Source organism: Equus caballus, chromosome 2 (genome assembly GCF_041296265.1).
Source record: "Equus caballus isolate H_3958 breed thoroughbred chromosome 2, TB-T2T, whole genome shotgun sequence".
NCBI lineage: Eukaryota > Metazoa > Chordata > Mammalia > Perissodactyla > Equidae > Equus > Equus caballus.
In genome coordinates this window covers 40,912,273-40,938,787 of record NC_091685.1, presented here as the reverse complement: position 1 = coordinate 40,938,787, position 26,515 = coordinate 40,912,273, and the positions used below count along the sequence as shown (strand labels likewise).

The following is a 26,515-nucleotide window of genomic DNA, read 5'->3' as shown; positions in this document are numbered from 1 at the left end:
TTTTCTCTTTGGTTTTTAAGCCAGTTAATGAGAGGCTGGTAATCAAAAGGCTGTTAATATCTTGGTGAATTCAGGGAGCTAGTCTGTGAGCTTCTCTTTAAGAATAGCTATGGCTAGTTAGTTGCCTGTCTCCTAGAGTCCTCTCACATGCATTCCTGGCCCCGTCTCCCTCTGTATTTGTGTCTTTTGTGGTTAGAGTACTTTGGTGTACTAGTTGGCAGGCTCACTGTGGATAGGTGGTTTTCATGTTTTATCCCCACCAAAACATTTCCAAAGGGTGACATTCACATGCTCAATGCATTTCTTTGTGTATACTCATGTATGTATGTATGTATGTATACATATGTAGAACATATAACACATGTATTTATTTTGTAAAATTCCAAGCACTTGGTGGGAAAATAAAATTGATTTCAATATTGTATTTATGAAAATGTTTTACAAGCACAAGTGTAATGAAATCAGCCATTTAGCGGTTTCAGGAAATTGTCGTTTTTCCAGGAAAAATAAATAAATATGGCAAATCTAAAGCATTAAGCATTATTATTTTAAAAATCTGTAGTGGTTGATTGAGCTGTAGCAGAATTAGGTTTGCTGAAGCGAACTGTGATTTCCGCCCGTTTCCCACTCAGGGATGTCTGTCTGGATGCAGTTGACTGGAGATGATATTATAGGGATAATCCTGTATCTGCTCTATTTATTTATTTTTAAAAAGTGAATCATCTGCAGATATTGATACTTAAACTGTTACTAGCAACACATGGTAGGGGACACCCCTCACAACTGCCTCTGAGAAACTTGGGACCAAAGTCAAGTGTAAACAACTGGAGGGTGGGGCTCATGGTGCCGCTGACGGTGACATTGTTGTGTGACCAGACTGTGGATCCTGGGCCTGAGGCCTGGGCACCTTTCAGATAGGAAAAAATGTTGGCTTTCCTCCTTCCCCACTCCCCTCTCGTCAACCATGGAAAGTTGCTCTCTTAGTGCTGAAAACCCTTGTTGGGAGGGTGCCTGAGGTTCCCGCCTGCCCTGCGGAGTGGAGAGGGAAACTGGGTGGAACTGAATGCTGAAGTGGGTGAGCTGGAGAAGAGCCTCTTCTGTCTCTGGGTGGCTTCTCTGTAATCTCTAGGCCACTTACTGATTTTGAAATTACTGCCTCTTCCTACTTCATCCTTCCTATTATAGACTGAGAAGCTTTATCGAATAGACTGGGTGGTGCCCTTGAAGTTCTTTCCTCTTTCAGGTAAATGAAGAGGTTGTTTTTTTTCGGTTTTCAGGTATCCTTTTACAAATAATTATTAGATGAATTGAAACTCTTAGGAGTAATAATTAAAGAAGTGGAATTTGAAATAGTTATTCAGCTTTGTTTATACTTTGGGTTCCTGGCTTTCATGGTAATACTTTATATTTGCTGTAGTTCCTGTGATCAGAGGCCCTGGCTGTTGGATAACTGAACAGTGTCCTTGTTTTGAGATGTGGGAACTGGGGAGCTGAGCACTCTGTGCCTTTTTTCAGAGCCACACAGTGATTGGGGAAATTTGGTCTTTAATCTTATCACCAGCATCATTCTTTCAGAGGAAGAGGTTCCGTTTCCTCTCTCTTCTCCTGGAGGCACAGAGTTCCTGCAGGTGCCCTGCCTTAACCATTACTGAAGATGGATGCACAAAGCTCTTATTTAGGCTGAAGGATGTTCTGAAAAGGTTTGCTTTCGCTTAAAATCAATCATTATCTTATTTGATAGAATTTTCATTCAAAGTGTCTTTTAAGTGTGACCTAAAGGATGGCTATTCATCTGGCAAACTCAGTAAATCCCCTTGAGCCCCCAGTTAGAGAACCACTGATTGTCATGTTGCACTTAGAACCGCCGTGTGCCCTATGTTTTCCAGGATAATTTCAATTTAAAGTATGTTAGCCCATCGTCAAACTGTGCAGACCAATTTCGGTTCGAAAAATACGGTCTTGTAGTTAATCCCACTTCTGTGCTGTGAGAAGCCACAGGAAGATAAAGTGGTGCTTCGGAGAAGGACGCATTTTCCATCCTCCCTGCTTCCCTCCCAGCTCTCCTTTCTTTTATGGTTTGTAGTTATAACCAAGATTTATGCTTGTTGCTCCACAAATCTTCTCCCTGCCATTATGAGTTTGTCTGAACAGTCTAGAGATGGGGCTGACACTGAGTGATTCTTGGGGTAAATCTACCCCGGGGCACTCCCTGACATCAGAGTCAGAGAGGAGCTAACTCATAGCCCCCGTGGATTGCATAAATTGCCTCTGTCGAGAAGAAGACATGCTGCCACCTTGTGTGACCTCTTGCCTTAGCAGTGACCCTGGTGGCACAGCTGTCCCGTTTGTGGTTTCTGAGTCTGTGGGGTGGCGTTCTGGGTCACCGATCACTCCCTTCACGCAGCAGTGTCCGTCAAGAGGCCTTTCTCTTTCTCTGTCCACTATGGCCCAGACGGGCCACAAGAGGGTCTTAAGGGGCAAGGCTGCTTTTTCCAGCCTGATGAGGAGGAGCTGCTAACAGAATCAGGCATGCAAGTTAATTATTTGTATAAACGGTTTAGTTTTTGCACAGTTGACTGAAAATGGATTTTGGTGGAGGAGAAAAAGGTAAACATTTATTAAACATCTTTTTTCCCCCTTCCTTATACTTTCCTTTAGCTGTATCCCTTTGTCTTGTTTGTACTTTTGAGAGTCATTTCAAATCTCTTGTGAAATAAAGTGGCAGCATCAGTAAATACATGATTTAAAATTTTTATTTAATTTTTATTTTTTTTGCTGAGGAAGATTAGCTCTGAGCTAACATCCCTGCTAGTCTTCCTCCACTTATATGTGGGTTGCTGTCACAGCATGGCTAACAAGTGGTGTATGTCTGTGTCTGAGATCTGAACCTGTGAACCTGGGCTGCTGAAGCGGAGCACACCAAGCCCAACCACTATGCCACAAGGCCGGCTCCAAATACATCTTTTTTAAACTGTCAAGAGCTTGCATTAGACAGTCTTTGAAATGACCTACTCACTGTTCCGGTGCCGTGGAATCTAGTTGCTGAGGCCCAGGGTGCCCTGAAGGGGCAGCCGCTTGGCCAGTCAGGCCCACACCCGTTCTGCAGACCAAGAAGAAGTCAACTCATCCTGCATCTGTGTGTGCCAGTTGTATTGGTGAGCGAGTTAGGCAGTTTTATTAAATATGCTGTAAACAGGTGAAATATAAATGCAGACAGAGATCTACAAATATAGTGTATTTTATAAACATAAATATTAAAAGAGGGTTCTGTGAAAACCAAGCTGAATGCTTCGGTAACTGGGAATTGCTAAAAAGATTACTATCTTTTTAGGTGTGAGTGAAATGACAGTTAAACTAGGAGAAGATCATAAAAATTTAGAAGTATTCAGTACTTAGATTTGCTTTACTAATGTCTTTAAGTTCTTGCTTTGCTTTAGAAATTGTGAAGGGTGTGTTAAGGGTGGGGTTTATGTAAGAAAGATGTCTGGGAACTTCAGTCTGTGGCCCACACTCAAAGGAAAGGCATTGGCTCTACATCAAAAGATTAGCAAATGACTGTACATTTACAGGTTTTAGAGTAGGCTCCATTTTTAGTGATTCCCTGCTTTAACTGATTTTTCAATTAACTGACCAATTACTAGCTCTGATCACATAGGCCAGGAGGGCTTCCGCTGAATGCTGTGCTTGCTGGTTTCTTTACTTTTGTTACCTTGTTTCATCCTAACAAACTGGTGGGAATTCCTCTCTTTCTCAGTTTACAGAGAGGAAAGGAGTCAGTTTCCCGCAGCTGGGAAGTGGCAGGACTGGGGTTTAAACCCGAGTTGGTGCTGCTGAGCTCTTCTCTCTGTCCGACTTGAGCAGGCTGGGAGAGCAGGCAGGGACAGTGTGCTGAACTTGCCGCCAGCACAGAGGGCCGTAGAGGGGCTTTGGTTATGTTCAGGTGCTGCCTGGTGAGTCTGTGCTTCCTCCGGAGCTGCTGCCTTCGCACAGTCTCCCTGGTTGGAGTCTTTTGTATGCATCTTAGCTGTTGAAAAGGCACCTATTAATTTATCACAGGTGATGTGGGCTTCCTCTACTTGGAGGAGGCGGCTGCACCCATGTACCTCACTAATGACAGGTTACGGGATCGAGGCGAGATAATAGGATCTTTTCATCTTAGGTCTGTAGAGCAAGGTGCTGTGTCCCTGCTTGCTTCTAGGGGGCAGCAACTGCTTGTTATTCTGTCCCCTGCTGGCAGAAGGAAGGTTCCACAATTGAGCAATTTGCTTTTGACTCCAGCTCTTAAAGTGGTGCCGTGCAGGTTGCCTGAATCCACATAAGTAAACTGTAGTATCCAGCATCTTCCATCTCTGCTTTCTCTGCTCCCTCAGGTAAATCTTTTATCTGTGTCCCCATCAACATCCATAAATCCCTCACTGTCAGAGGTAGGGCAGCAGAGTTCACTTGCTTTGAAGATAAGAGAATAGAGATGTCTTTAAGAGAGTAAAATCTTTTTGTCAGATCTTACTTGTTGCCATTGATAACCCACTCTAATGGTGTTTAGATGTTGTGAAACTTTCCCCTGTGGGCATGTGTCTTTATTCCATTGGGAACACCACTGTTATATGGTTGCTTACCTGTTCTTCCTTTCAGCACTTCCCTCAACTCCTCCCCACTCCCCACAAAGCTGGGCTTACAGAGGCTTCTCTTCAATTCTTAGTGACTCATTTCATAAGCACATTACAGGGGGAAACTTCAGATTCGACAATTTTTTTTAGACTCCAGGGCCCAAGACTGACACATGGCCAACTTGTGCCTTGTTGAAATGGATAACTAGCTCCCCACCCTGCCAGAAGCACATATTTCACCGTGGCCCTGCTTTCAGATCTTCTTCCAGTTGTGTGGCTGAAGCAAGTGACGAAAAGGAGAAGGGTTGGTTGTAGGCAGAACCGGATGGTTACAGTACACACTGAGAAGCAAATTCGCCTCGACGTTTCAGCCCTGTGAGGTTTATTTAGGATTAGCTGAGAATTCTCGGTCCTGACTCCACTGTGGGAGGAGCTGGTGACCGATGCTGCTTTCCGGGCTTTGCATGCTTGAGGGCTTTCATCTAAGGATCCCAGAGCAGGGTAGAAGGGTAGGAGTTTCCATTCTGGCTCCGAGAGCGGCTTTCCTCAAAGACAAAGGCATGCCTCTTAACCTCACCTCTCCAGCTCTCTCTGTTGTCTCTCTGAAAAACGGCGGTTAATAGGAGCTGCTAATGAACAGAAGAAACAACTAGAAATAGTGGCAAACCATTTGACAGTGAAGTGGTTTATAACTTCTGTTTATCAAATGATTATCATTATCATTATTATTATTTCTATTGGATTTTTGAAGAATTCAGCCTGGTCTCCAGAGCCCCATTTATAAGACGTTTTATTTCTTCCTTTGTAATGTCTAGAAATAACTTTATTCCAGTGAAATCCAGATCTGTAGTCCCTTGCTGCCTCCCCCAGCTCCATTTTCCCCCTTCCTCTCTCCTTCTCTTCCGTTGCCTCAGCGGGCTCCATCAGGTGGGGTCCCGACCGACCAGACTGGCAGAGCTAACACTGGCTGGAGGAACCGCTGTGGTGTCTGTTTTCGCAGTTCCTGGATTTGGTTTAATGTACAATTGATTTTTTTAATGTATTTAATCATTTTTTTCTTACCTCATAAGGATTAACCTGCGCAACCCTCATTTTATCCTGAGTGTGGCTTTGGGAGGAAGGGAGAAGAAAATTGAGTTTCTCTAGCTTATTTTATTCTTTCACTTTTTATTTTCCGAATGGCTTTTCCTGCCGAAGCAGCTCTGTAAAATACAATGTATTTTAGTGGCCATTACTTACTCATTACTAACTGGTCTCTCCTGCTTCCCTTTGTCTGTGAACTAAATACAGGGGGCCTAAAGGTAATTGGTAGTTCTATCACAGACTCGCCGATTATAGATCAACAGGGGAGGCAGCCCAGGGGTGGTTTGTGGTTGGCACTGGCTGCCCACCTAGCAAACTGGAGTTATCATTCCGTATCTGCCACGGAGTTGGGCTTGGCTGGGTCGGTCCTTTCCTAATTTTGTACCTCAGCTTCCCTAATTGCATCACACGGTCTTCCTGATTTACAGGTTTCAACCTCATTTTATCCCTTTGTGTAGTTCTCCACATCCACGTTGTCCTTTCTTAGTTCCTGCGTCTTTGTCACGTCTATAAAGTATTAACGCAGAGAGGTTTTTGTTTCTGTTTTTCTTTGCGGTTCCCCGGTGCCTAGAATGGTTAGGTGGCAGGCTATAGATAAAAGATTCTCTTGAAACCAGAGGTTTTCTGTACAATTTTGTCTCCCGAGTCCCATAAAGGCAAGTCTTTGTGGGTGCCCAATTTAGCCCCCTTTTTGAGTGTTTATCTGATTTATATTTCATTTTACGTACTTTGCTCTGGCATAGGAGGAGGAAAAGTTACAACTCACTGTTAGGCTGCCAAACTCTTGGATAAGGTGCTGAAATAGGAAAGGAGTCTCTAGGTTGTATGGCCATATGTCCAAGCAGAATTCATTTTCGTTCGTTTGTTTCCTTGATGTTTGGCACCTAGGCATCTAGCTAAACCCTCTATGGGGTGGGCATATTGCTTATTGCTCAAGCTCCTGACAGGAAGTAGGCACTCAGTGCGAATTTGTGGGATGTGTGTATGTATATGTATGTATGTGCTCACTCATCTAGATGGTGATGATGAGCCAAGGGGCTGGAGCACACAGTTGCTGCCTGCTGGGAACTCAGGGTGCAGCATTCCCACTGGTGCACACATATGCGGATGTTTAGTGTATCGTTGCCACGTAGGCAACATAAAGCGGGCATTTTATGAAAGGGAACATCAGAGGAAACATTATAGCTGAGACCTTTATAGCCTTTCCATTATTATGGTTTAAATCTTGACAGTCTTTATTCGCAGAGGCATTGGGACCAGCAAAGACAGTGCTCACTCCCACTCCCCGGTCTCTCTCCACATCCTGTTCTGTAGCTGCGATAGCATCGTTTAGTGTGCAGGCAGCAGAGCTGCTTTGCAGTTTGTCTAGAAACAGCCCTTTTTGACTCAGAAGTTGGAAACCAGATGACTCACCATTCTATTTGTTTTATTGCAACTGTTATTTCATAAAATGCCCTGAAAGCTTTAAACTATAAATGCCAAAGTGAGGTTTTTGTCTTTCTTATTTTGTTACCTCTTCTCTTATCTTTCATCTCTTCTTTCATGTCTCTTTCTCCTTCCCTTTCATAATTGTTTTCTCTTTCTCTCTCTTTCCCTTCCTTCCTGCCCACCCCCTCCTGCCACCTTTGCTGACTATCGTAGCATCTGTAGTTGACGTACTTTTTGCTAACATCATGGTGCGTTCTCTCCAGCTTTACTGCCATCTGATTGAGTGTCTACACCCTCCAATTTCAGTGTCTGTTTTAGAAATGGAAACGTCCTTTATAAAGGACTCATTGGCTTCAGCTCCAGAAGCTAAGTGCCATGTCAAATCACAACAGTAACTCACATTTTGTGATACAACATTTTGCAAAATTGTGGGTGCATCTTGGTCTCCCCCATATATCCATTTTCTTCATTGAATGGCTACCTTGATCACAGTATGGCTAAGAGCACTAGGCTTTTCTAGGATGGACTGTAGGACTAATGAGTGCTGGTATCCCTCATCAAAATGTTGATTGCCGTGAGCCGGCCTTGATAATGTTCATCTGTTATTCTCCTAAGATTTTTTTTTTTAAGGATAGCTCGCTCTTTTTTTTTTTTTTAAAGATTGTCACCTGAGCTAACATCTGTTGCCAGTCTTCTTTTTTTTTTCCTTCCTCTTCTCCCCAAAGCCCCCCAGTACATAATTATGTATTCTAGTTGTAGGTCCTTCTGGTTGTGCTATGTGGGGCGCTGCCTCAGCATGACCTGATGAGTGGTGCCATGTCCGCGCTCAGGATCCAAAGGGACGAACCCTGGGCCGCCAAAGCAGAGCCCGTGAACTTAACCACTTGGCCCTGGGCCGGGCCCCCTAAGATGTTATTTGACTGGAATTCCTGAAGTAAAGAGCACCTGCTCAGTCTCATGGCTTAGGTTGGGTGTCGAGATCTAAATTTTTAAGGACTTGAGCTCTCAAACCAAGACTTGCAGGATCTTTTTTCCTGCAGTTTCTGACACTGTGGCACTTGACTGAGTCACCTGATTGATGACATGAGCATCATTGGGTGTTAAACACCTGGCCAGGGAAACAGGGAACCTCTGTGGATTTACCCAAAAGATGGCAAACAGATTGTGGAATTTTAATGAAGGTGGGGCAGGTCTCTGATGTTCATCTGCTCTGGAGCCTAACAGAAGCCCAGCATTAACTTCAGGAGTGTTGACTGGAAACCGGCCCTGGTGTCAGTGGTTATATTCCACATTTGTCAAATTCACATATCCCACTGAACTAATTTTAGAAGTAGCTAGTTATAATGAAAAAGAACGATCACTCCAAATGCATAGAAACCTCTCTTAATCAAATGCTACTTGTTTATCTTTTTCTTCCTTTTTAAAGGTCTTTGGTCTAGTTTGGTCTAGCTTTCGGAGTGAGCCATCCTCTGAATTTTGTTATAATAAAACTTCTTTCCTAAATGTCTCCAAGGAAGGAGAGTATTTTCCATGTTGTGAATGGGGGAAAATATGGTGGTGTTACAATATTTAATAGATTGATGGCTGTGAGTTTTAAAAATGAATTCTATATATTTGCTGGGCCTCATTCAACATAGAATGCTGTGTTTTTCACCCACTTGGCAGGGTGTCTGATTCCGACACAACCGCTGTCCCTGCTCCTGGAAAACAGAAAACCACAGGCTGTTAACTTAATACTCTTCTCTTCTGGGGTTAGGGTGGGAGCAGGGCGGGGGCGAAGGGGATTTGAATCAAGATACTCTCACTTTCCACTGGAGACAAATGTTCTCCTATTCCAACTGACAGTTTGAACAAAGATTCTGGAGTTTCTGGCCATTTTTAATAAACCTCAGTGAGGGGTGCCCTGTGGCCTGCTTATGATCTCGGCATTTATTCCTTGGGACCAGGAACAGCCGGCCAAGGGTCCCTCGCTGGATTGTCTACCTATGGATGTCTTCTCCCTTCACAGGCAGGGCCTGTTTGAGGAACAAAAGGATCATTTAGAGCTTATAGCCTGTTCATTCCTTGGCTTCTCTGCTGAGCTATCCAGCAGGGGTGCCAATTCTTCCATTTAGCTGACTATTATATAGCCCTTAAAAGGGAAGGGTTTATTTTAGTTGGCTGCTATATTGATTGCTATAGGGACGTTTCTATTTTCACTGGCTGCTATATTGACTGAGAGAGGGAAAGGGGCCGTATTGCCGGGAGCTGTCATATTGACTGTTACAGAAAAGATCTGTATTTAAGCAGTACCAGTGCACTGGGATCTCCCAGGCAGGATATTAATGCTAATTCATCCGCTCACCCCCTGCTGTGAGTGTTATTTGTTTAAATCTGTAGATTCCCACAGCGCGTTTATATCCTCACTAGAGTGAGCTCCGCTCCCTGTAATTATTTAACATTATATGCTGATATAAATTGTAACAGTTAAAGAATGGTAATGAGTAGCCAAAAAAGAAAAGAAGAAGAAAAAAGAAAAGAAGGAAACAGGAGGAAATACAAAAGGAGAAAATATATTAAAAACATATAATGTATGCATATTATATTTATAAATATATATGTGTATAAGCATATATGACAGTAGAAATGGCAGAATCAGATTCTAAAACAGCAGTGAACAACTTCTGGCATCCTTTCTCCCACTCCAAGTGGATTTGTACAGTGTTGCTGAGTCCATGTGCTGTGCATCTTTGTGTGCATATGTGTGTACATGTGCATACCTGCTCACGTCATCCACCAGAGACTAATGATGTGTGCTCTACTGTGCAGTTTGCACGCATGTGCTCAATTACATACGGTCTATGTGTGTCTTCTGTGTAGCAGCAGAAAATTTATCCATTTAGTGATTCAGTGTCTTGATGAGTAGCTGATATGTGATTTTCCTTTGAGCTTCATGTTCACACAGGAACTCTGGGCCTGAGACCCATCTCTGGGGAAGGCCATGGGGCATGCTCGGTTGGGATTGAACTAATAGGCCATTGGGTGTCACTGTCGCTCTATTGGCTATTTGAAAGAGGACTTTTATGCTGGAGTAATGGGATTTCAAAAGAAAGAAGTTTTTTTACCCAAGTTCGAGGTGCCTCCTGTTACAGATGTTTGTCTGCATTTTGAGATCCCCTTTTAAAGTAGTTGTTTTGTTTGCTTGTTTTTGCTGTGCCACACTCTGGCATTTTGAATGCTCTTGAAAATTGTGTACTGATGGGGAGCTCTGTTTGGATGTCACCTGGAGCACATCAGTGAGGACTTCCGATGAGCAGAAAACTTCCACCTTAAAAAAAGAGGCAGCTCAACAGCATTCTGGAAACCCATTTAACAAGGAGAGAGGACTTGGGCAGGAAGTTTAAAAAAGAGAAAGAGGAATCTCCTTGCACATCCTAAATTTGCCCAGCGCCTCCAGCTCCTCTGCTGTGTGTCCTGGCCTCATGGAGGTGGGAAGAGCGTTGAGCACCGAGCAGCCGCCTGGCTGCACGCAGAGGACCAGGCACGCTCCTCCAGCTGGCTGCTCCGGCAGTGTGGAGCCGTGCCAGACTTCACCACAATTCATACTATGTCAGTTTAATAAATGTACTACTTAAATTATGAAATTACAAAAGAAAAAAGAGAATGCACTTATTCAGACTCTTAATACATTAAAAATAAGGCATTAAAACTCTGACTTTTTTTTTCTTCCAGAATCAATAATGAACAGGAAGGGTTGTAGACATTAACAGTCATGGACATTCAAACTCTTATACATAAATTATCTTAGAAAAATGCACATAAGACTTGAATAATGTAAATACATTAATGCATTTAATAATTTAAACATTAAAGCGCAAGCAGGAATTTGAGGCAGAGGCTGTTCTGAGGTAAGGGATTGGTCCTAGAACGCGTGTGTCCTAGGATCGATGGGTGATTTCCCCTTGAGATACTCTGGAAAGAGAGTGCCTGGCTGGCTGGTGTGAGCTCCCGTGCCAAGAATCCCTGGACATTCCTGATCTCAGCTACCTCCCAACCCCTTATTTTCACATATCCTGACCTTCATCTTCAATTTTGTGTTCTCTCTAGTCCTATGCTTCTAATTGTTTGTTAGAAAATTAAACGCTTCCGCTTCAAAGAACAATGAACTTTGAGAATGTCTTGGTTGGAAAAACAAACCAAATTAAAAAATCCTTCACCCAGCACTGGCTGCTTGTGATTTGTAAATCCGGAAGCGGTTGTTCCTTATAACCGGTCAGTCATGCTCCCAGCCTGGAACTCCACTGCAGCACCGTGGTCAGTGGATCCAGGTTGCAGTATACTGATGGATTTGGAGATGGATCTAATGGGAGCGCAGAGATGATGTACTGTGTTAGCCTCTGGGTGTTCGGCATAAATATGGCAGGTCACCATGCCAAGAAGCAAGACAGGTGCCGTGGAGTTTAGACTCAGTGGTCAGTGATCATGCTGTGCTTTGATTTTAGAGTTTAACCATTGGATAGACTGAAGTTACTGTGTTTTCCCCTTTCTTTCATGATCGTATTTGCAACAGCAGAAACTTACTGAAATGTTAAAGCCCCCTTTTCTTGTAGAGTATGGACTGATTGAATTCAGTTTTTGACATCTGCGCTGTAAAGTGTCCTGGGAAGAACTAAGAAGCCAGGGCTGTGTGCCTCAGGTTGTCATTTATTAACCCCAGTGCTGTTCTCCGGTAGTTCACCAGCCTTGTTTTATAGCCTGAATCACAAATGAGAAACTGGGAAAACCGCAGTGTGAACTTTTTGGCTACCTGTAGAAGAAGTGTGTTTATTTGGTCAGTAATGCAAATGTTGCCCCAGTGGGTTTGCTGTGGGCCTGAGGGACCCTTGAGAAACAGCTATCAGATGGTAGTGACTGAACAAAACCTGTTTTCATTATTGCCAAATCCGTTGGAATCTTTATTGGATCTCAAATCTCCTACCCGAAACTTTACCTGGGGTCATCTTGATTTGACCCAGGCCTGTCTGTTCTGACATCTATGGCTTTGTCTGTGACCATTTCCAGTCTTGGTTGCAGCCAAAGGCGGCCTGCTTTCCAGTGAACGTGGGTTACAGGCCAGCTGATAACCACTTTCAGAAGAGTGGCTATAGGCTGTCTTGGTATGTGCAGCAGATACAAACAGTCTTAGTCTGTGCTGCTCAGAACAGCCGGAAGGAAAACTAGTTTTTAAAAAAGTGATAATCAGGTACTGGTTTAGAAAGGAGTAGTATCAAGAATGAGTGAGCACCACCTGGGTACAGATCTTGGGTCAGTTTATTCTCCTTGGGATATACTCAAATTCTTCTCCAGAACTTGTGAACCGTATCTTCACCCTATGATCCCTTCTCCACCTGTTTTGCTTTAAAGAGGCCTGGCCTTTCTTACCAGTTTTATTTCAGCTTTGGGGTGAATATCAATGCTAGGTCTGTTGTGTTCATTTCTTTTCTCGAGGTTTCAAAGCCCAGACTCGCTCCCTCATTTGCTTGTCCAGCCTTGAACAGTGGCTGTCTCTTCTGCTTACACTCCCTGCTTCATCCCCGCAGAGGGAAGAGAGTCAAATCAGGGGAGTACTTGAACCAGGGAGAATCTACTTCTCTTTGGATTTTGCTGGTCACACCCAGGAAGGCTTCCTTCTCTTCCCTTAAGTTCCAAGAAGTGTTTTATGGTCTTAACTGCATAATAGGCTTGTGCCAGACTGGGACATTTAGTGAGGGGGGCAGGGGCAACTTCACTCTCCTGTTGGAGGTGCTGAGTGCTAGTTGCCATCAGGCAGAGTAAGCAGATAGCACTGATGGGGGGTCAGTTCACCCTTGTGATATATCCCTTATGCAGATTTCCTTTGAAGAGAGAGGGAGTCAGGTTCATTAATTAAAGGAGCCTGGCTCGAGCGCCCTATAATTATAGGTGCTAGAAATCTGAATTTTAAGAGGTCTGTGCAGCTGCATTTTGAAAAATGTAGGGAGGCACCAAGAAGTACAGGCTGTAGGCAAGAATGTGGCTGAACCAGATTTGGGAGGTTCAGGTTTTGGCAGAATTCCCCTTCAAATTCATATTTATTCTGTCTTTTTTTTTTTTTTTAAATGGGAAGCTGAAGCTCTGATTTTTTTTTTTTTTTTTTTTTGATGAAGGTTACACCATGTGACAGAGAGGCTGGTGTTGTCAGAGTATGGAGGGCAGAAAGGAGTTGTAACTGTAATACTAGAAGATGCTTGTTTTTAAGGAAGCCAAGGATATCTTTGGGCCCTAAGGATGCAGTGTTTGAAAAAATTAAATAATTTTTGTTTTTGAAATCAGTGAGGGGAACAGGGATCAGAAAGTTAATTTGAATGCAGTCTAGGGAGATTAGTTGTGGGTGTACGTGGGACTCTGGAATCCTTGTCCCTACGTCTCTTCCCCAGAACGGTGTCTCCTCCTCTGTCATAAATCACTTTTACATGTGAACCCAGAGGTACAAACAGAAAATTTCAGACCTTTATGGGAAGTCCTGACCTGTCCCTTTTTTTTCTCATTTCCTCAATTATTTGGAGGTTGACCTTTTGCCTTGGGTGCTTTCTTTCTCCCTCCTCTTTTTTATTTTTCTATTTGATTTATAAGATCGTCTACTTCTTGTAAAAACCTTTATTTCAGTTCATGACTGTTTGCATCTCTGTTAATTAACCATGGCTAATTTGGGATGTGGATGGGGGGAGAGTTAAGATGAGTAGGGGTGCCCTCCTCGCCTCCCTCAAGAAGGTAAGGAGAGACTAGTTGTGGGGGGCAGGACTTCACCAAGTCCTGTGTGACTGACACACGGCTGAACACGTGGCTGAGTGCATACCGAAGGCCGCTGTGAGCCTCTTTTCTCTTTGCTGGCTTTGTCTCCTTGAGGGTGTTGCAGGCTTTATCCCATTTCATAGCCTGGACCCTCTGCCCCTCCTTTGGGGATTGCAAGGAGCTGAAAAAAAATACATATATAAAACATTATATATAAATATCTATGTATTTCAAGGCTAATCCTCTGTACTCAGTCCTTTTCTTACATTCTTATATGTGTGTATATTGGCAAATCTAGTGAACCCATGAACTGTGGAGTAGAACAGAAGTCTCTCAGACTGTCGTTTGGTCCATTTACAATATGCAGATTGTGATTCCAATTAGATTGAAACCTCTATTTAGCAGAGTGGTTTTGTGAAATAAATAACTTTTGAAGAGGGCCTACTATATATAATAAATACATATTTTTCCTTCACTTGCTGGCATTGAGGTTTCTGCCTTCCAAACCCTTGCCCTGAAATGCTGATTCAGAAACAGGAGGCATCTTTGGGCTCTTTACAGAAGAAATGCTTCTCCTTTGCTTTCCCGGCACAGGGATTTCATCCTTGATTTACAGTGCTCAGCTTGTTAGCGCCGGTGAAGGGGAGATGGTGTGAAGGTCATTGTGCCCGTTTTGTCCTCTCGGAGAGTGAGTGAGGACGTGCGTGTTTCTCCCTGTGTGCTTGTGGTGGTAGTCGGAGGGATTCACGTGCCCCCTCTTCTGTCTGAATGAGTCGGTCAAAACTCCTGCATCTGTCTTTCCCATCCTCTATACTACATGTCGTCCAACAGGGGGTGAATGATTTCGAAAGCCTAATTTAGAATTTCAGAAAGAGGAGCACACCACCTGGTAGAGAGCTTCCTCCCAACACCCTCTTTTCATAATCCTCCCCTTCTCAGCCCATCCGTGACCAACTGACAGATAATTAACAGATCAGGTCCTCCTATTAGACGAGTCCCTGTCCTGGAAGCTGCTCTTGCTTTATGCAGCTCCTTTAGCAGCTCTGTGCATGTGGCTGATATTGCTCTAAGTGGTCCTGGCAGAGAGGGCAGTGAGTGCTTTGGGAAAAGCAAACAGAATGCTCTTTGGAAGAGAGAGTGCTTAAAAGGGAGAGGGGGGCAGTAAGGTGCTCAGCTTGAAAGCACCTGGTGAAAATACTTGGGTTTGCGGGGTTGCGGTCCTGAACATCACTGCCTGTCTCAGGGAATGGTGATTTGGGTTATAATAGGATCCCTGATTACAAAGAACATTTGGAAGGCCACTTAGTCCCAGGTTGGGCTGCGTATTAGACGCACTAATCCTGTGCCGTAACACTGGACTAGAATTGCAAAACTGGAAGTATGCAGTCTGTTGTGTTTCAGCTTTGGCATTAAATATTTCTGTACAGATGCTGCCCTGTGTGTCTTTTTCTCAGCTACTCAACTTTTCTTTCCCCAGTGGAAAGAAAAATTCATTGTGAGAGTATTCTCTTCTACCTACCAGTGACTTTTAGAAACTACTTTTCTTCTTATCTTGTGTGGTCACTTTTCTCATCTTCATGATTTGAAATATTTACGTGTGGATAAATATAGCAACATGTAGGGGCTACACATAGGCTCAGGTCCTTGGGCCTGGCATGTAGGAGCAGAAACAACTAATTGCATCAAAACCACTCTAAGTTCATGTATGTGGAGCCCATCAAGCTGAAAGCATCCAGACAGCATCTGCTGTTATCAAATCACTCGTGAATCCAGCTAATTAAAATAGAGCTTCATTTTTCTGAACCATTGTTTGGCAGGAATTCGAAACGGGTCTAACCCAATTTCTGCGTGTTTATGAGCCTTTATTATATCAGAGGTACTTTTCTGTAAATGTACAGGGCAGCGTTAAATGAATTGATCCGCGCAGCATCACCGTGGACGCACTGTGGACTTGCTAATGATTTCTCTTCCAGCTTTCTGGTTTCCAGACACACTCTTGAAAGCTTTATGTTCTCTTCTTCTACCCTCTGCTCTTTGTTCTCTAAAATTTTTAACTTTTCTTTTACTTTTAACCTTCTTTTTTTCTTTGAAAACAGGACACGCTTTTTATTTGTTCCCTTAATAAAGTTTTCTATTTCTCTTTGTTTTTTTCCCTCTCTTCCTGTTTTTACTCTTCTTCTAGGGGATAGGATTTGCCTTTTCTTTCTTTATTTCTTGCTGTTTTCTATTCCCTTCTTTCCTCTTATTTTTCTCTCTTATCTCTCCTCCCTTTTACATTTTCTTCAGTGGCTTTCCTTTAACCTTCTCTTTTGCCCCTCCTCCCATTTTTCCTAATAAAAGGTTCTTAGACTTTTGTCTCCACCTGCAAATAGAGATTAGGGCAGAAAGTGGGTGCCTGTGGGGGCAGAGGGATCTGGCTGTTGGGAGATGATGTCAGCCTGTTTTGCTTCTCTGAATTTGCTTGGATGCTTTATTTTAGGTTTTTAAAAGATTTTTCAAACCACATCTACTCTACTTTATAGTCCAATAATCTTACTTTGAAGATCAAAAGAATTATATAAATGGCTGACTAATTATTCCTTATGATGCTTTGGTGCGTCTCTAGGCAGTGTTAGTTCCATTTTACAGATGAGGAAGCGGACACAGGGAAGGTGCGTAACTCTCTGAAGGTCACCGAAGGAGTTGGTGACTGAGTTAGAATTAAAGCGAGGTCATCTTTAGCTTTGATTCCTGATTACCACCTTCTGAGAGTTTACTTTCCTCCTCATAAGAATCATGTATCTTTAAAATGAGGGTGAGAGAATCCTATCCCTTTTCCTCCTTCTCTTCATGTACTTTTTAGCTTTCTGAAGTTTCACTTGTAGTCTTTAGATGTTAAATGAATTTCTAGGTAATCCCTGGGAAAGAAGGATGCCAAACCACTTACGGGCTGGTAAAAACCCTGTCCATTACAGTCTCAAAGCAGAGCACTCACTTTCTGTTTCCAGCAGCTTCCAGTAAGTGGGCCCACGTCACACGCACTGGCCCAGTGATCATAGCGTTGTAGGAAGCGCTGCCATATTTGATTGAATTTAGCCGTTCTGGAATGACGTGTGTATGAAGTCGTCTCTTGCATTACTGTGGCCTTTATTAGTGCTAATGCATTCTGACATTACAGGTGTAGCCTTGGCTCTCCCAGAAAGGGCAAGGCTGCTCTTACCAAGCTTGAGAGCAGATTTCATGAAACTGTTATACGGTGAAACCAGTGTTCACATTTAGTTAATAAGCAGAGTAAGGGAAATGCTTTTATAGAAAAGAGAGCCAAGTGACAGAAGCCTATCCTAATTCCTCACCCAGCGTTGTTTCAAAAAGTGGATCAATTAGTATTATTCTCCTGCAGAGAACGAGAGCCAGTGGATAGAAGGTTCAGGAAAGTAGATTTCAACTCAGTTTAAAGAAGAACTCCTGAAAATGACTTGACAGTCTCTTAGGGAATGAGTTCTCTGTTCATAACCATTCAAGTGGAGGCTCACTGGTCGTTTGTCAGGGTTGTTGAAGAGGGGAGTCCTAGACCATGCGTGGGACCGGGTGGCCTAATAGCGCTTTTGGCTTCGCTTCTTGTCCAAGATTGTAACAGCAAAGGCAGCATTTTTTCTTGTTCTGCTTGGTTTTTTTAAGTGCCTGGTTTACTGTGAGGACTCAATGAATGCTTCGTAACTATTCATTATTTAATCTTTGGCTTCCTGCTTCTTAATCTAACTTGAATAAAAACTGTTCTTGTTCAGTTCAGGAAAGCCACTATCTCTGACACCCTCCTAGAATGAGTCATTCTGTATAGCCATATTTAGATGGCCATCGAGATCCATATGAAAACAAAACAAAACACTTTAAAACTTTTGGCTTGGAATTACATAAAAATGGGTTATATATTTTCTTTATTCTGCGAAGTATCCAGAATATAATTTAATCCTGAAGACTCAGTATTGTCATTTTAGATGTAAATGTTTATATTGTGTTGTGAGTGCAGCTCTGTTTTCAAAAACTGTTGAAATATAGATATATTGTGTGTTTGCCTCCACCTGTGCTAAATGACCCCACTCATAAAGTTTTTGAATTTTTGTTTGCTTTTCATAGATGTTTCTCTCTTGGCATTTGTTGCTAGGCCTTTTTCTCCATCTGGTCTTTGTTTTGTAAGTATCTCTCTACTAGCTGGCTTGTTTTCCCTTTCTCATTTGCAGTTTTTAATCTTCCGTGATGTGGATACCGGATAACTAACCTTGTATATAAAATAAATAGTAAATAGTGTGAGTAGACCTTTGCTATGTGTAAAATATATGACATTTGTCATTTATTTTTTGGCAGCAGTGATTTGTTCTCCCTTTCTGTCTCTCCTTCCTTCTCCCTGTTGGTTTTCTCCTTTTTTTGGATTAGATGAGACTAGAGAGCTGAGCTCCAGAACAGTTGAGTCCTGTCCTTGACCCTCCTTGACCTAAGCCCTATCCCTTGCCTGGGTACCACAGGCTCCCTCACGGAATCAACTTAGAAATTATAAAATGGCATGCTATAGTGTCCAGAAGGTCGTCTGTTTAAGCCCTTATTTTACAGAAGTGAAGGAATCTGAGGCTCAGAGCTGGGATGTGAGAGGCTGCGTTTCAGGACACTTCAGTGTCAGGGTTGGACTCAGTGCGTTTTCTTCCCTGCTACTCTGCCAGGTTCTGTTCCCTACGAACTTTGAGCAAAACGTGTGTGAATGAGGAACTAGACGGTTTGTGGAAGGTAAAACGATGGAGAAAAATTCTCTGATGGCTATGGGCATGTTCAGAATTAAAGTACATAAACCAAAAAAGGTTTCTGTTTGTTGCAGTGTCTTGGCTGTGTTTGCACTCAAGGTTGATATCGATATTGTAGGAGAAGCTTTAATCCTTTCATTCAAATTTACAAGAAATGCTGTTTCCTTTTAGTTAAAAAAAAAAGTCCAAGAGAGCATTTGATTTGAGGAACCAAAAGTCTAGAAAATGTATCCGGGAGTCCTCGTCAATTTGGGGCATAATGAAATATAAAAAATACTCAATAAAAGCTCCTTTATTACTTTAACTGTTTAAATGTGGAGTTTTTAGCCATCAGGTTAATGTTTTGGTATCATTTTTTTATTTGATTGTGAGCACTTTTCCAGGTAGCTCTGCCACTCGAGCGCTAATCAGATTCCCACAGATGAATGGTGCTAGCTGTAGCCTGACATCACCGCGTTTTTGCTTCGACATTATTTTATTTGGTTTTCCTGTAAAAGTTAATAACTCTGTGTCCGTGTGTTTAGACAGGCAAGAAGAGAGAGAGAAAGAACAATGAGCAGAAAACGATGATCAATGTCTTAGGAAGCTTTTGCCAAATTGAGGAAATGTAGGGATTTTTGTAATTTCAAAGTATTTCACCCTATGAGCGGGGTGTGGAGCATCAAGAAGGTTGCAAAGCAAGATGGTAATGCATAATCCTTCAGATAACAAAAGGTCAATTTCTGCCTGTTTCCTAGACAGAGCCTGAAGGAATTAGAAATGACTTACCGTTGATTTAGAGGAGGAGGGTGTTCAGTAGAACTGATTTGCTGCATGGTGAGAATTATTTAAATTTTGTATTAATTGTAAGTAAATCATGTGCTCATTTTAGATGACCAAGATTGGTAAGAACGTCAGATGTAGGGCATAAAGACCCTCCTTTTTAACTTCCCCTTAGAAGAGGAGGCCTGTAAAGAAAGCTTCATTGCCAAGATGGCTCTGGTGTCTGGTAGGCCTTTATCGAATCATTGATTTATTTATTATTATTACTTTTTCTCCCCAAAGTCCCAGTACATAGTTGTATATCCTAGTTGTAAGTCATCAGGTTCTTCGATGTGGGATGCCACCACAGTATGGCTTGATGAGTGACGTCTAGATCCTCACCCAGCATCCAAACCAGCGAACCTCGGGCTGCCAAACTGCAGCCTGCAAACTTAACCACTGGGCCTGGGGCTGGCCCCTGGAATCATTTATTTTTGAAAGTGTGTTTGTTTATTGGTAGCTGTGGTTGCTAATAGTAGGAAGGTTTATGATGTTTAGTGAAAAGTTACTGGGTGGCACAAACCGTGATGATTACCATTTGCTACTTCTGTGTGCTTTGGATTTCCTTGCTGAGCTAAAAATTTCTCAATTGGGGTTTATCAGAGAAGGCGGTTGGAGTGATCTCTCTTCATTCAGTTTCTCTTCCAAACTTACATCTTGGTACTGTGGATACAAATCTGGCAATGGGTATGAGAATCAGTTCCACAGCCCTTATTTCAGTGCCTTTGAAAGATGTGTAAAAAGAGTGATGACTGTTTCGTCGTCTGTGTCAGGGGCATAGCTTGTCTTGCTTCCCTCTGCCATATTCTTTGTTTTAATAAGTTACTCTGAAGTCATCTACAGAGGTGCTGCCTGTGTTAGATACTGCTTTCTTAGAAAACAGAACCTGGCCGATAGCTTATTTCATGTGAGGTACATCTGACACCCTGCTTATTGCCAGAGTTGTTTCAACTGGTCTTCCTGTCTTGATGGATAACTGATTCCTGTCTACTCTCTGGGGCTTGTGTGCTTGATGAGGAGGGTGATCTTTCTTGAGAGGAGCTGATTTCATTTGACCATTTGGATAGAAACAGTTCCTCATCACTGTCATCTTACTGTGAATTTGAAGATTTTTGAGTCTGCCAGATTACTCTGTTATGAATCATACTTTTGGAACCCGCACTTTTTTTCCCTTAGGCCACAGAAGAATCTAAAATGGCAGGAACATGGACTTGGTGGTCTTCTGTTAGTAGCAGGTCTTAATTGTTTACTACCTTCTGCTTTCTGGTGGATCTAAAGGTGATTTAAAGGCTTCTCACATTTGTCATTTTATTTTTGTGTGTGTGCAAAATATTTTAAATAACATACTATCTACTTAAGCAATATCTACCCTAGAGGCCGAGGCAATGGCAGATTAGCTTGAAGCGGGTCCAGGTGGGCCTAGCTGAAAATTCCTCTGTTTTTTCTTTCCTTTCCTTTTTTTTCCAAAGGAGTACAAATTAGTAGATTAAGAGGGAATACTACATGCGGAGAGGGAAGATCAAGTATAAAAGCAAAAAAGTATAGTAGGATGAGACCATTGTGTCCTCTTTGGTCTTTGGCATAGCATGAAGGAAAGTGTTAGGTATACTTATTTCTATTTTTTAAAAAATTTTCTCTCTCCTTTTTTACCACTATCCGTCATCTATTTGCTCAATCCCAATGTACGTATATAGTGGTATCAGAATGTTTAGCCTGTGCTCCCGTGGGAGACAACTTTATTAACTAGAGTGGAGTGCTCGTGTATGTGTAGCTCCCTTAGTCCTCAGTCTTAGGTCTCATTTCCCAAGTTGCTTAGGTAAATTTACCCCCACTGTCTTCAGTGAAAGTTATATCATACATCTGTAACACAGATTATTTTTGTTATTTTTTTAATCAATTTATACTCCCCTTATCCATTTCTCCCACCCCTCAACCCCCGCATCTGGCAACTACCAATCTATTCTCTGTATCTACGAGCTTTTTTTTAAGATTCCATGTATAAGAGAGATCATAAGGTATTTGTCTTTCTCTGTCTGACTTACTTCACTTAGCATAATGACCTCAAGGTTCAGCCATCTTGTTGCAAGTAGCAAGGTTTCCTTTTTTATGGCCGAATAATATTCCATTGTATATGTATATACTACAATTTCTTTATTCATTTATACATCGGTAGACATTTAGGTTGTTTCTATATCTTGGCTATTGTAAAGAATGACATGTTTGTCATTTTAAATTCTTTCTTGGTGTCTTTTGGATTTGAACTATTTCAAGCCTATGACTACTCTTTTGATATTCAAATCTATTTTGTAACGTTTAGTGTCTCTCCAGTGTTTTTGTAGGATGTCTGGTAGGAGTGTTAGTGACTTCTCAAAGGTTTTAGTTTTGTGCTGTACGTGGGGAGATGGTAGACAGAATTTCTTGATCCAGAACTTATCTTCCTTGGAATCCAGGAGCCCGTCTCATTGCCCTCAGAGCAGAAGGTACTAAGCCATCATGAAGGGACCCTGCCCTGCACCACCTGGTGGTCATCCCCAGTGATGACTTAATATTTGAAGGTATCAAGATCCCTGACATAATCTTTCTTCATCCCCTTCCTAATCATCTCACATCTCAATAGTGCATGACCAGAGAGTTACCAATCTCCATCTGGCCCCGACTTCAAAAGAAGTGGGAACTGTAGCAGTGTTTCGTCTGCTGAGCATCTGAAGGTACTGGAGTTTAGGAGAGGTAACCTTTAGCAAGCATAAAATTCAACCTGTGGTAGAGAGAAAGGGACTAAGAAGTAGAAGCAGTGGTATCATTAGTAAGGTCTTGGGGACTGTATGGTACATATTTTTAGTGTTGGAGTCACCAGCCACCGTCACTGAGTGAGCTCACAGTTCTCTTAGGGAGCATCTTGGACACTGAGTCATTACATTCCTTTGGAGTGATTCAACTCAACAGCTTGACACCTTCATTAATTTTACAACACGGAGCCTGGCTGCTCTCTGCTTCCTCTTTAACAGTGCAGGGAAATTAGAGAATTATAGAAAATATAAAACCAAGGGAAACTAGAAGAAGGAGCTGTCAAGGAGCTGTTGAAAGACATCATGTTAAGAAATTGAACTCCTTGCCTTGGTATCTCCTGGGACCAAGCACCCAACTCTTGCCACACGTCTCTGGCACATAAACCTTTTATTTCTGTTCCTGGCACGTCAGGCGAACCTCCGACTTACAGCCAGCTCGTTTGCCTTCTTTGCTGAGGTCACTGCTACCGTGATCCGTGTATAATGGCATTTTCCTCCTCTTTTCAGTATGGAGGCTATTACAGTTTCTTCTCTAAACAGGACTTCAAACAATTTGCTGCCAGTTGGATTTCAAAGCCAGGGAAAAGGCAAATGTCATCCTTTTTTCCTCCCCTCTTTGGGTAACTGCTTTGTTGGTTGCATCAAAAATTAGAGGGGCTGCTATCTAAATTCAGGTGGGGATGCATGGGGACAAGGCATTTAAATTTGCTTTTCTTTCTCCCTGAAGGAGAAAAATCCTTTTCCTTCTCAACCTTTCCTAAAAAGGAACTTTGATCTTCTCAACCCAGAAGCAAGGGTTTTCATTTCCTCTACGGCAAGTGTGTGCACTACAGCTCTTTCTGTGGCGTAGTGACAGTCGACCTCCGCGTCAGCAGCTCTGCTTTTCAAGCTTTGCTACTCAACTGCACCAGTTCCCTTTGGGCTGGAGATTGGCACCCAGAGTACTCTCCAAAGTCACCCTCGTGTCTCTAAAATCACCGTCACTTGATATTAAACAGTGCATATTGGCTTAAGATGCATTTTATTTCCACATGCATTTCTGGAAGAACTAGTTTACTAAAATAACAAAACAATGACGTTCTGACAAGCAGTTCATGCAATATTTTTAATAAGGGCCAAGAAAAATTTAAATGCAGAGATATTTCACTTTGAAAGGTAGTTTTTGTGCATATGACGTTGCCACTTTTCATAAAGGCTTTTACTACATATATCAATGTGTTTTAAGAGAGACTAGGGTCAATAACGCATGCTTTGGAATTCCCTAAATACAGATTTACAAAAGAGACCTTAAAAATATTATGTTCTATCATGTCAACTCTTGTGCACTTCTACCAGAGATATTTTATTTCTTTAATGTGAAAAACAAAAGGACAGAGGAAAGTAAAACAAAGGAAATTAGAGCCCGCAAGCTTAATTAGTATAGGGTTGTAACCCAAATCAACAATGGGAAGGACACAATGACAAAAACCAGGAAATTCCAAGTTGAAAGAGAGGCTCCTTCCTTTAACTCCTTGAGTGCCAGGGCACTTGCTAGCACACTCCTTACCCAGGTGCAGGAGACTGGCTCAAGTACAACTCACTGTCTTTATTTTTGAACTTCCTGGCTTCTGTTGACTTTCCCTTCTCCTTTCCCCCCTTGATGTAAATGAAACATACCTTTGTGTCTGTGTGTTAATTGTAGATAAACGGGCTAAAAGTACCTCTTGATTTTGTAACCCTCAGAGAGGGAGAAAGAATAAAAAAAATTCCTGTCACTGTCATCTGTTCATTTTTAATGAGCAATTTTAAAAAATTGAAAATAAAAGAGGAAAATGAATAGGTGTTGAACCAGCCCGTGATATGTAAATGCCAACTAGTAATTACTTAAAACCTCAATTTTCATTCTGTTTCATCTTGCAAAACATTTCATTTTGCCTGAGTGAAAACACTTCATTTGGGCTGTGCGAGTTAGCGGAGCGGCCGCCTCTAGCCTGCCTGTCCGCCAGCTCCGGCTAGGGGGCACTTTGGCTCTGTGCTTCGGCTGCCTGAACGCTGTGTCCACCTCAAGGTTATTCTCCCTCTTGCCATTCCAGTGGTTTTGCTCCGAGCGTTCAGTGGCGCCCCTCCCCCCTACTCCCACTAGTCTGGTTTCGGGGAGCCTTACTCCTCCTTGTCCTTGCAGAGGATCGTATTGAATTTTGGCTGACCGAGCCTTCCTCTGCATATTAACTTTCCTCTCTTACCTGCCTGCTAGACCCTTGGCTTCCCTGAGTGGCATTTCACACTCGGAAAGCAGCTTTCCGCCGGTCTCCATTTACCTCCTTGAGATTTCAAACACCAAATAGTCTCTGTTTTTTGTTTATTGCTTCTTCCTTTTATTCTGTCTCTTCAGTTTGGTGGCTGGGGCAGCTCTCGTGGATGGAAGCTCACACACCTTTGCCCTCCTGCCACACTTAGAATGATGAGTCTGACATTTCTCTTCTTTTGCATGCTCATAGATTTTCATTTACTCTGGTTTAGGATCTGACACCTTTTGGATGTATTCATGTAGCATCTTGGAATGTGGCTTGTGAAATGCCTCTGCTTCCAGGGTGACTACCCTCCTCAGTCTGTTCCCTGGCTAAAAGAGAGCATGTAGAATTAAGAATGGAGAGCCTGGGATTGTGAACTGCAGATTAGAGAGGACTCTGGATGCAGAAAACCAGAATTATGTTGTCCTAGGACCCTGCATCCGAGAGTGCTTTGCCTGGAATCTCAAGGAACACGGCCTCTTTAGTGAGATATATAGCTTCATAATTAGCCCGTTGCATTTTTTCACGAGTGCTAGCATCAGCGTTCTGCGATGTGTTTCTCTGATTAACAGCTGCTTTGCAACTATTTCCTTGTGCCACCGATGACCATATTTGTCAAGGAACTCCTGACAGAGTACTGATTTCTTACTAAAATGCAGCATTTCTGTTTGAAGAGGGTTCTCATTCTTGGCAGTGCCCAGCTTTTAAAGTCAGTCCTCGTTAAAACTCGAGTTGGCTTTGGTCTAACGCTTGTTAACCGGAGTCTGGGTATCTATCTACTTTAGAGTATGCGTGTAGGAACCTTTCACAGGCAATTTAATCTTCCAAGCAGCGCACGTGTAGTGGTGCAGGGTTGGAATGGGGTTTCAGGCCCGCATGTCGGTCGTTTTCTTTTGCCCTCTAGTTGTGATCTCTCTGGGTTGAAAAGTACTTGGCTTTGGTTGTTAGTTTCATTAATTTTTGAATATTTTGAATATTTTAAAATGGCTAATGAATGCCCACATTTTAGGAGATAGATGTGTATGTAGCACACAGGAGTGCTGGAATTGGTGACATTCCAAATAAGTGTCACTGGAGACAATGCATCAGGTTTACACGTCAGGTGCAAAGTGCTAAGGCTCCCTCAAACCCCAGGTTCGTTATTAGGCAAGCTCCGTTCTCCCCTCCTCCTTGTGCAGAAAATAAAGTGTGCATTCTGAAGATTACAGCATGCAGGTCTTTTGTAGGAAGGTGGAAAACACATAGGAAGCATCTCTTCAGAGAGGACTGTCAGGAACCTCGATTCTTCTCACCAGGGATTACTTATCCTACACAATGCATTTAACAGCACATAGTTCATCGCAGATAGCCCCGGAGTATACTGTATTCCATTGATTTATACAGTTACAAATCCTGTCTCTCAAACACAGATCTCTCTCAATTGGCCAATCATCTTGGATCCAAAGGTGTTTTTCAACCTAAAGCCCCCCCCCCTTTTTCCTGGTTTGCTGGCAGTCCCTCCAGTGTAACCATTGCAAAGGCAAGAATTTACTCCTTTTCTTCACAACCTCAGTTTTACCTCTAGCTTTAAGTGATAAATAGTGAAAATTACCAGATTTCCCTAAAATTGTGGAGTTGCTGGTGGCAGGATTTTATTTTGCTTTTAGGGGGAGGAAGGCAGAAGATAGGGTCACAGGAATAGGGGTGGTGAGGAACTCTGCTTCTGTTTTCTTCTGAGTTCATCATCTTTATTTTTATGAAACCAACTACTAGTAATCTGAGATGCGCTCATTAAGAACTCTCTCAGTGCAAGAAGAGGGGAAAGGAAAGCCATTTCCATATTTATCATGGACTCAACAGCAAGTGGCTTCAACAAGGCCATCAGGTGCTTTGCACGAGAATTTTCCCTGGCTTGCTGCACTCCCACAACATGTGCAATAAAGTTCCCGTCTCCGTTTTACATCTTTGACATTGAGGCGGAAGATTTGGCCTGAATTTATGTAATTTAGTTGGGCACAAATATA

At 42.5% G+C, this 26,515-nt stretch overlaps 1 protein-coding gene across 2 annotated transcripts in view; it reads left to right on the top strand.

Annotated features, from left to right (window-relative positions):
- Window positions 1–26,515, top strand: part of PEX14 (peroxisomal biogenesis factor 14) — a 130,308-nt gene that overhangs the window by 20,731 nt on the left and 83,062 nt on the right. The gene's annotated exons all lie outside the window — the stretch shown is intronic.